We start from the raw sequence: 6717 nt of genomic DNA, 5'->3' as shown, positions 1-6717 counted from the left end.
GGAACTGCCAGAGTTGCTATTAAAGTCTCTGTGCTTTGAAGTGAAAACCACAAAAGGCTACATCCTAAGAGTCAGAGTAAACCAGAAATAAATGATCTCATACAGACTGAAGTCTAGCTTCCAATGATCTTAATTTCTGAAATTGAATTATAATAATCAGGAACTACTAGAACTCTCAGGCACTAGCAATGTGTATCCTGACAGAAGCAAATTTAAATCCTGTCTGGAGGTAGTTAACATAAACTTAAATATCCATTTAAAAATAACCAGGCATACTAGAAGACAAGATATCACGGAGGAAGTCCAGAAGAAACAACATATAATAGAAACAGATTCTTAGGGACTTCAGATATTGGAATTATCAGCACAAAAAACATTTTTTTTAATATGCAATGTAAGATGAAATCAAGAGCTTCAGCAGAGAACTGGACATCATAAAAAGGACATAGCAGTCTATGGACATGCCACCCTAAACGTGCCTGATCTCATCTGATCTCGGAAGCTAAGCAGGGTCAGGCCTGGTTAGTACTTGGATGGGAGACCACCTAGGAAGACCAAGTGCTGTAGGCATTAAAAAAAAAAAAAAAAAGACATAGAAAACCTGAAAAAGAACCAAACAGAAAACTTAGAACTAAAAAATACAATAACTTAAATTAAGAATTCCATGGATGGATTTCATAACAAATTATATATATTTATGAAGAGAGTATTGGTCAACTAAAAAACATCAGAAGACAATGTACAGAATGAAACATAGAGAAACAAAAGTACAGAAAATACAAAAGCGAAGGTACAATATATGGAGAATACAATATATAGAGGTATATCATAAACCATAATATACCCTCTAACATATATGAAATTGTATGCAAAATTCACAAAAATTTAAGGTGTCCTAAGGTCATTGTATTGTCCTAAAGAAGGTAAAACTACAATTTAAGTTTAGACTTTGCTAAGTCTGTTATATATTACAATCTCTAGGACAATCCTTAAAGAACAATAAAGTGTGTATAAATTTGAGACTAACCGAGGAGGAAAAATTAAGTAAAAATACCTAAACAATCAAAAAGTAGGGAAGAAAAGAGGTTAAATAAAAAAAAAAAAACAGAATTACAAGTGTAAAAGTACATACATTGTAAAATAATAATTTTTTTAAATCTATAAATTTATATTAAGTAAGTTTAATCTCCAATTAAAAGACAAAGATTGTGCCTCGGCCCTGCATATGGCTACTCTCTGTTCATGGACCATCTACGCAATCACAGCAGTGGTTTAGGACAGAGGCTGGATAACCTCCATTAGACAAGCCATCTTGTCTATCTGGTATTGCATGCCTCCTCTGTGGTAATTGCCACCTTGAATGCCATTTAACTTTCATAGCCTGCCTTGAGCTGATGGTTGGCTAAACCAAGCCTGCATTTTCTCCTTTCTAAAGCAGTTAAAGCAGCCAACTGCACAATTCTTACAATTCCCATACCCCTATGCCTTTGACGTGTCATCAATGCACATAGGCCAGGGCATCACCTTCTACAAGATTCTCAACTCAGTCAATCATTGGAGAGAGTATTAGTAATCATGTTGCTATTGTGTACAAAGGGTTATCACCAACCCACTTACTCCCAGTAGAGGGATCCTAATTGCAGCCTGACCAGTGCATAATCTAATCCCATAATTGCATCCTCAGGGTCTACTTTCTTGGGTCACTTCCAGTACCAACTATCTTAGCCTGGGTTCTCTCCAGAAACATGAGTAGTTTATTTGGGGAAGTCATTTCAAGGGGACAGAAAGTCGGGGACTAGGAAGATTGAAACAGGGAAAATATAAAAGCCAATAAGAGAAGGAATTGTTGAGTTGGTCACTGCTACGGACATTTCAGGGCTCGAGCCAATTGAGACCTTCTGAGATGCCATGTAGAATATGTTTCAGAATTTTCTACCCAAGGAGTGGGAGAGAGGAGCACTTATCCACCAATTCCTGTTCCCATTGGTTAAGCACTCCACACGTGATGTTCACTCCCTTGCCTGTGCAGCTCTGGATATGTGTGAGTACCACGGGACCCCAGGGCATAAAGCAAAAGATGTGCAGTGCACCTGAAGCAAGATGCTGTTAGAAATGCCCAGAATAAAAGTTGGATTGAGAAGACTTGGAATGCAGCACAAGAACAGTGAGGAAAGGCAATTTTTTCAATAAATGGTTCTGGGGAAATTAGATATCAATATGGAAAAAAATAAAATTAGGCCCTACTTTACACCAAAGCCCAAAAACAATTGGAGGTGAATTGTACATCTACATGTGAAAGGCAAGACAATAGAGCATCTAAAAGATAAAATAGGAGAGTTTCTTTATAACCTTGGAGTAAGAAAAAATTATTAGAAATAGGACACAAAAAGCCCTAAATACAGGAAATGATGATAAATTTGACTTCATTCAAATGAAGAGCTTCTTTATGACAACAGATACTAGTAAGAGAGTAAACAGATGAGTCACAAAGTAGAAGGAAGTTATTTAAAATGCATTCTGATTCAGTCCAAGTATGCTGAGTTCCAAAAACAGGATAAACTAAACGAGCTTTAGAGATGCATGGCTAGACGGTAAAAACATAAAGAAAAACAAGGAAGAAATTACCATTCAAGCCAAGAGAGTGGTCACCTCTGGAGGAAAGGCACAGAGTAGTGATTTGGAGGGTCAGGAGTGGGCTGTGAGGGCTGGCCATGTTCCAGTTCTTGATTCTTGACCAGAATGGTGTTATACAGTGTTTGCTTGTGATCATTCATTGAGCTTTATGCTTTGTTTATGTATATTTTCTGTATATATGTTTTATTTCATGATATAAAAGTTTAAAAGAGTGTCTATCTCATAAGGTTCTTGCAAGACTTAAATGAGATCATGCATAGGAGCCTGGCATATCAAAAGTGCCCGTCAAGGTTAGCAACTCTGATTATCATTGGCTTGGGGGCATTTTGAGTGTGACCTGCTTATGCATGTAGAACTCAGCAGAAGATTTGTGGGTGGTCCACATATTCATGGGAGGTCATCCTGGGAAGGTGTGCAAGGCACAGGTGGAGTGGACAGTGTTGGGGGATGAGAGATCATAGGCCAGCTCGGACAGAGTAATGCATCTCTCCTACTGCGTCTTTCAACCAGCAGACCACAGAGTCCCCCAACCATGGGAGTCCAAGTTCAAGATGGGGGTCGCGCCAGTTGCAGCTCTAAGTACCTTCTACCATTGCTCAATGAGGTATGCTTTAGAGCTCTGGCACACGAGTGCTGATCAGCCTTGCCAGAACAGCCAACACCCTGTCCTGTGAGTATGTGGGGCCCAGAGGCAGAAGTATGAAGGTTTCATCCGCATTGGCCTCTGAGCTTCAGAAAGCCTAACACTGTCCCCCACCCCTTGGCCCATTGCTGGACAGGGCAGGGCAGTGCAGATTTACAGGTGCTTCAGGCAGGCACAATGGGTGAAAGACTAGCAGTGCTCCCCGAAGTCACCGGACAATGGGGAGTTGGCTTCCCTGCAATGGCAAGGGGACCTTTGTTTATTATGTCAAGTGTGTTGAGGTCCAATTTTTATACAATTAAATTCACCCCTTTTAAGCATATAGTTCAACGAGTTCGACAAATGTGTATGTTCATGTAACTACCACCACAATCCAGACATATATGTCTGTCACTCAAAAAGTTCCCTTGGCCCTTGGCAACTGCTGATCTGTTTTCTGTCCCTACCATTTTGTCTTTCCCAGAATGTCAAGTAACAGAATCATTCAGTTTGTAGCCTTTTGAATCTGGCTTCATTCACTAAGTACAATGCTTTTGAGAATCATCCATGCGGTTGCAAATATCAATAGTTCCTTCCTTTTTATTGCTGAGTAGTGTATCACTGTATGGATATATCACAATTAGGTGGACATTTGGGTTGCTTCCAGTTTGGGCAATTATGAATTAAGCTGCTCTATGTGTTCATATGGGTCTTTCAGTAGACGCATATTTTCATTTCTCTGGGGTAAATACCTGGAGGTGAGATTGCTGGGTTTTATGGTACATGTGTGTTCATAGGAAACTAACAAACTTTTTCCAAGGTGAGTGTATTTCATCTTTGTTTCTATTTTCATTGGTGGAACTGTTTTCTCATCATCAATAGCAGGACCACCGTGGAAAGACCACTGACTCCCTAATTCAGTGAGAAACTCAAATTACAGAATAGTTGTAAACATTTTTGCTGTTTTAGCTTCTTAAGTACCAATCACAACTCAAAGGATTGAGGTAGGAGTATCCACCCCTCTTGAATGACCAATTGTCCCACTTTGCCTGAGACTCTCCTGGTTTTAGCACTGAAAGTTTTATGTCCTGGGAAACCCCTCAGTCCTGGGACCAAACTGAGACAAGTGGTCACTTTATCCTTGGCCTTTGGCAACTGCTGATCTGTGTTGTGTCCCTATCATTTTGTCTTTCCCAGAATGTCAAGTAACAGAATGGATGTCAGGCACTGTATATTAGTCACATCATTTTATCCACAGGCATGTATCAAGAGTAAGTTTGCTTGTCCTCACCTTAAGTGTAATGAAACAGCCTTCAAAAGCTTAAATTCTTCCCCAGTCCACACTCCAGGTGGAACCAGACATGGGCAACAGGCCTGCCAGACTCCAAAGCACTGGTGTCTTTCAGAGCAGATAATCCCTAGGTGCCAAGCTCTGGGCCTCAAGGGCATGAGACCTGCAGATGGGCCTGCGTGGAGCTTTGCTGCCCTCTGCTGTCAGATATGGTGACACTCCTGGTCTGAGTTCACTTAGGGAGCCGCAAGTCCCGGAAGGTGCCCTTTACTTTCGAGGAGCAAGATCTCAAATCTGGCCTCCGCCCTATAAGGGTGCCACAGGGATGAACCCTACCAAGGTCTGCTGAGGGCGTTGGTCCAGCCATCTGTGCGTCATGTGATCACTCAGAGCCTCATAGAACCAGGGCTAGACTACTGGGTTTGAGTCTGTGTAACCCTGAGCCAGTCACTCACCCCTCCGGGCTTCGGTTCCTTTTCTGTAAATCGGGATGATAAACACACTTGGACTACTAGGCTTAGACCGAGGTTTTTATTGCCAACTCTTTCACACCCAGCTCTGTGCCAGACCCTGAGCTGGAAGTGCCAGGGAGATGGTTGTCCTCCTGGCTCTGTAATTCTCTGCTAACGCACTGTCTTGTGTTTATTCATTCATTCATTCATTCATTCACTCACTCACTCACTCATGGTGTATCCATTTATTTATTGACTGTTCACTTTTTTCTCATATCTTCACTCATTTAACTTCCTTATCCATTCATTCATCCATCACTTGGTCCTCATTTACACATTCGTTCATTCTTTATTTTTTCAGGCAGTTGTTGACTCCCTCCCTTCCTCCTTGTCTCCTACATTCCTCTGTTCCACAAGCATTCTGGAAGTACCACTCTAGGCCAGGATTGGAAGCTGGTATTCTGGCTCAGCCCTCCTTCCAGATTTGTGGGTAGGCAGAATGGTGAGGACATGCTGTGGTAACTACCACACACCAGCCATCGGGACCCAGAGCACAGGGAGCACCAAGAAGGAAGTAACTTTCTGCCTGGAAGAGAGGGCTGGTGGCAGTCGGAGAAGGTTTCATGGAGTTAGTAGCACGTAAACCAAGCTAAGAAGGGTGTGTGGGAGTTCTCCAGGGAGGAAACAACACTCCAGGTAAAGTCTTTTACTTGTGGCGTATTTGGGGAAAAGTAAAGTGCCTGGGTGTGTGTGATGTAGGGTCTAGTGTCCCTGACCACACCCAGGCCAAGCCCTTCCTAGGTTCCAGTGATAGACATGGGCCACGCAAAGACTTTCTCTAATTCATCACTCTTGGCCCCTGGAAAACCACCGACTATCAAGTAGCAAGAATGGCCCGGGAGTGCTAACACAGCATCCTGTCACAGGGGTCACCTGTCCAACCCCTCGACACTCAGTGGGAGAGCTGTCCTGGGCTGAATAGGCTAAACAGGTAGCAGCAGCAGTAGTTTCTGAGGTGGCTGATCTCAAGATCCCACTGTCATCCAGCAAAAATTTGAGTGCCTTGCTGTGAGCCAGGCCTTGCCCACCACACTGGAAATGCAGCAGTGAACAAGATAGAACTACTCTCTGGAGGGCAACAAATGATAAACAAGAAATAATTATGAAGTCTACCAAGAGCATACCAGCACCTGAACAATTTGGATTTATTACCTCTTTCTAGGAAGAAAACTGCATTTAACTTCCGCAAGACGGTGTTAAAGAGGACATATTATAGGATTTAGGCTTGGGTTAAGTGATTTGGGAGAGGGTGTAAGTATGCGGGCTTCTACTCTGGATTAGATGCTGTCAGGAAGCAGAGACAATTCTATGATTGGATGTCTTAAATATTTAAAGTAGGAGAAATGAATCGAGGCCAATGCTGTTAAGAAGCAGTAGTTACTCATATTAGCCAGAACAGGGAACATGTTTAGTCTTTTTCTGATTCCAAAGATATTCTTGTTCTTATGAGTTAAAACATTACAGTGTGGTCTTATGTTTAGTTCCATCATGGCCTCATGTGATGTTGGTGTTCTGGGAAATTGTTTATGTCCAACAGGAGAACACCAAGGCCTAGCTGAGTGCCAGGCCAGCTCCAAGATGTGAGGGGCAGCTTTTCTCTTTCCCGTAAGAAAGGCTCATTCACTCAGCTGACTCAGCTGAGGTATATTTGCGGGGTG

General features: G+C 42.3%; 1 pseudogene; it reads left to right on the top strand.

The window, feature by feature from the left end:
- Positions 1-451: 451 nt before the first annotated feature.
- On the top strand, positions 452-570 carry LOC120591863 (uncharacterized; annotated as a pseudogene).
- The last annotated feature ends 6147 nt before the right edge of the window (positions 571-6717 follow it).

The sequence above is a fragment of the Pteropus medius genome, unplaced genomic scaffold (assembly GCF_902729225.1).
Source record: "Pteropus medius unplaced genomic scaffold, Ma_sr-lr_union100, whole genome shotgun sequence".
NCBI lineage: Eukaryota > Metazoa > Chordata > Mammalia > Chiroptera > Pteropodidae > Pteropus > Pteropus medius.
This window is presented reverse-complemented; position numbering and strand designations above follow the sequence as displayed.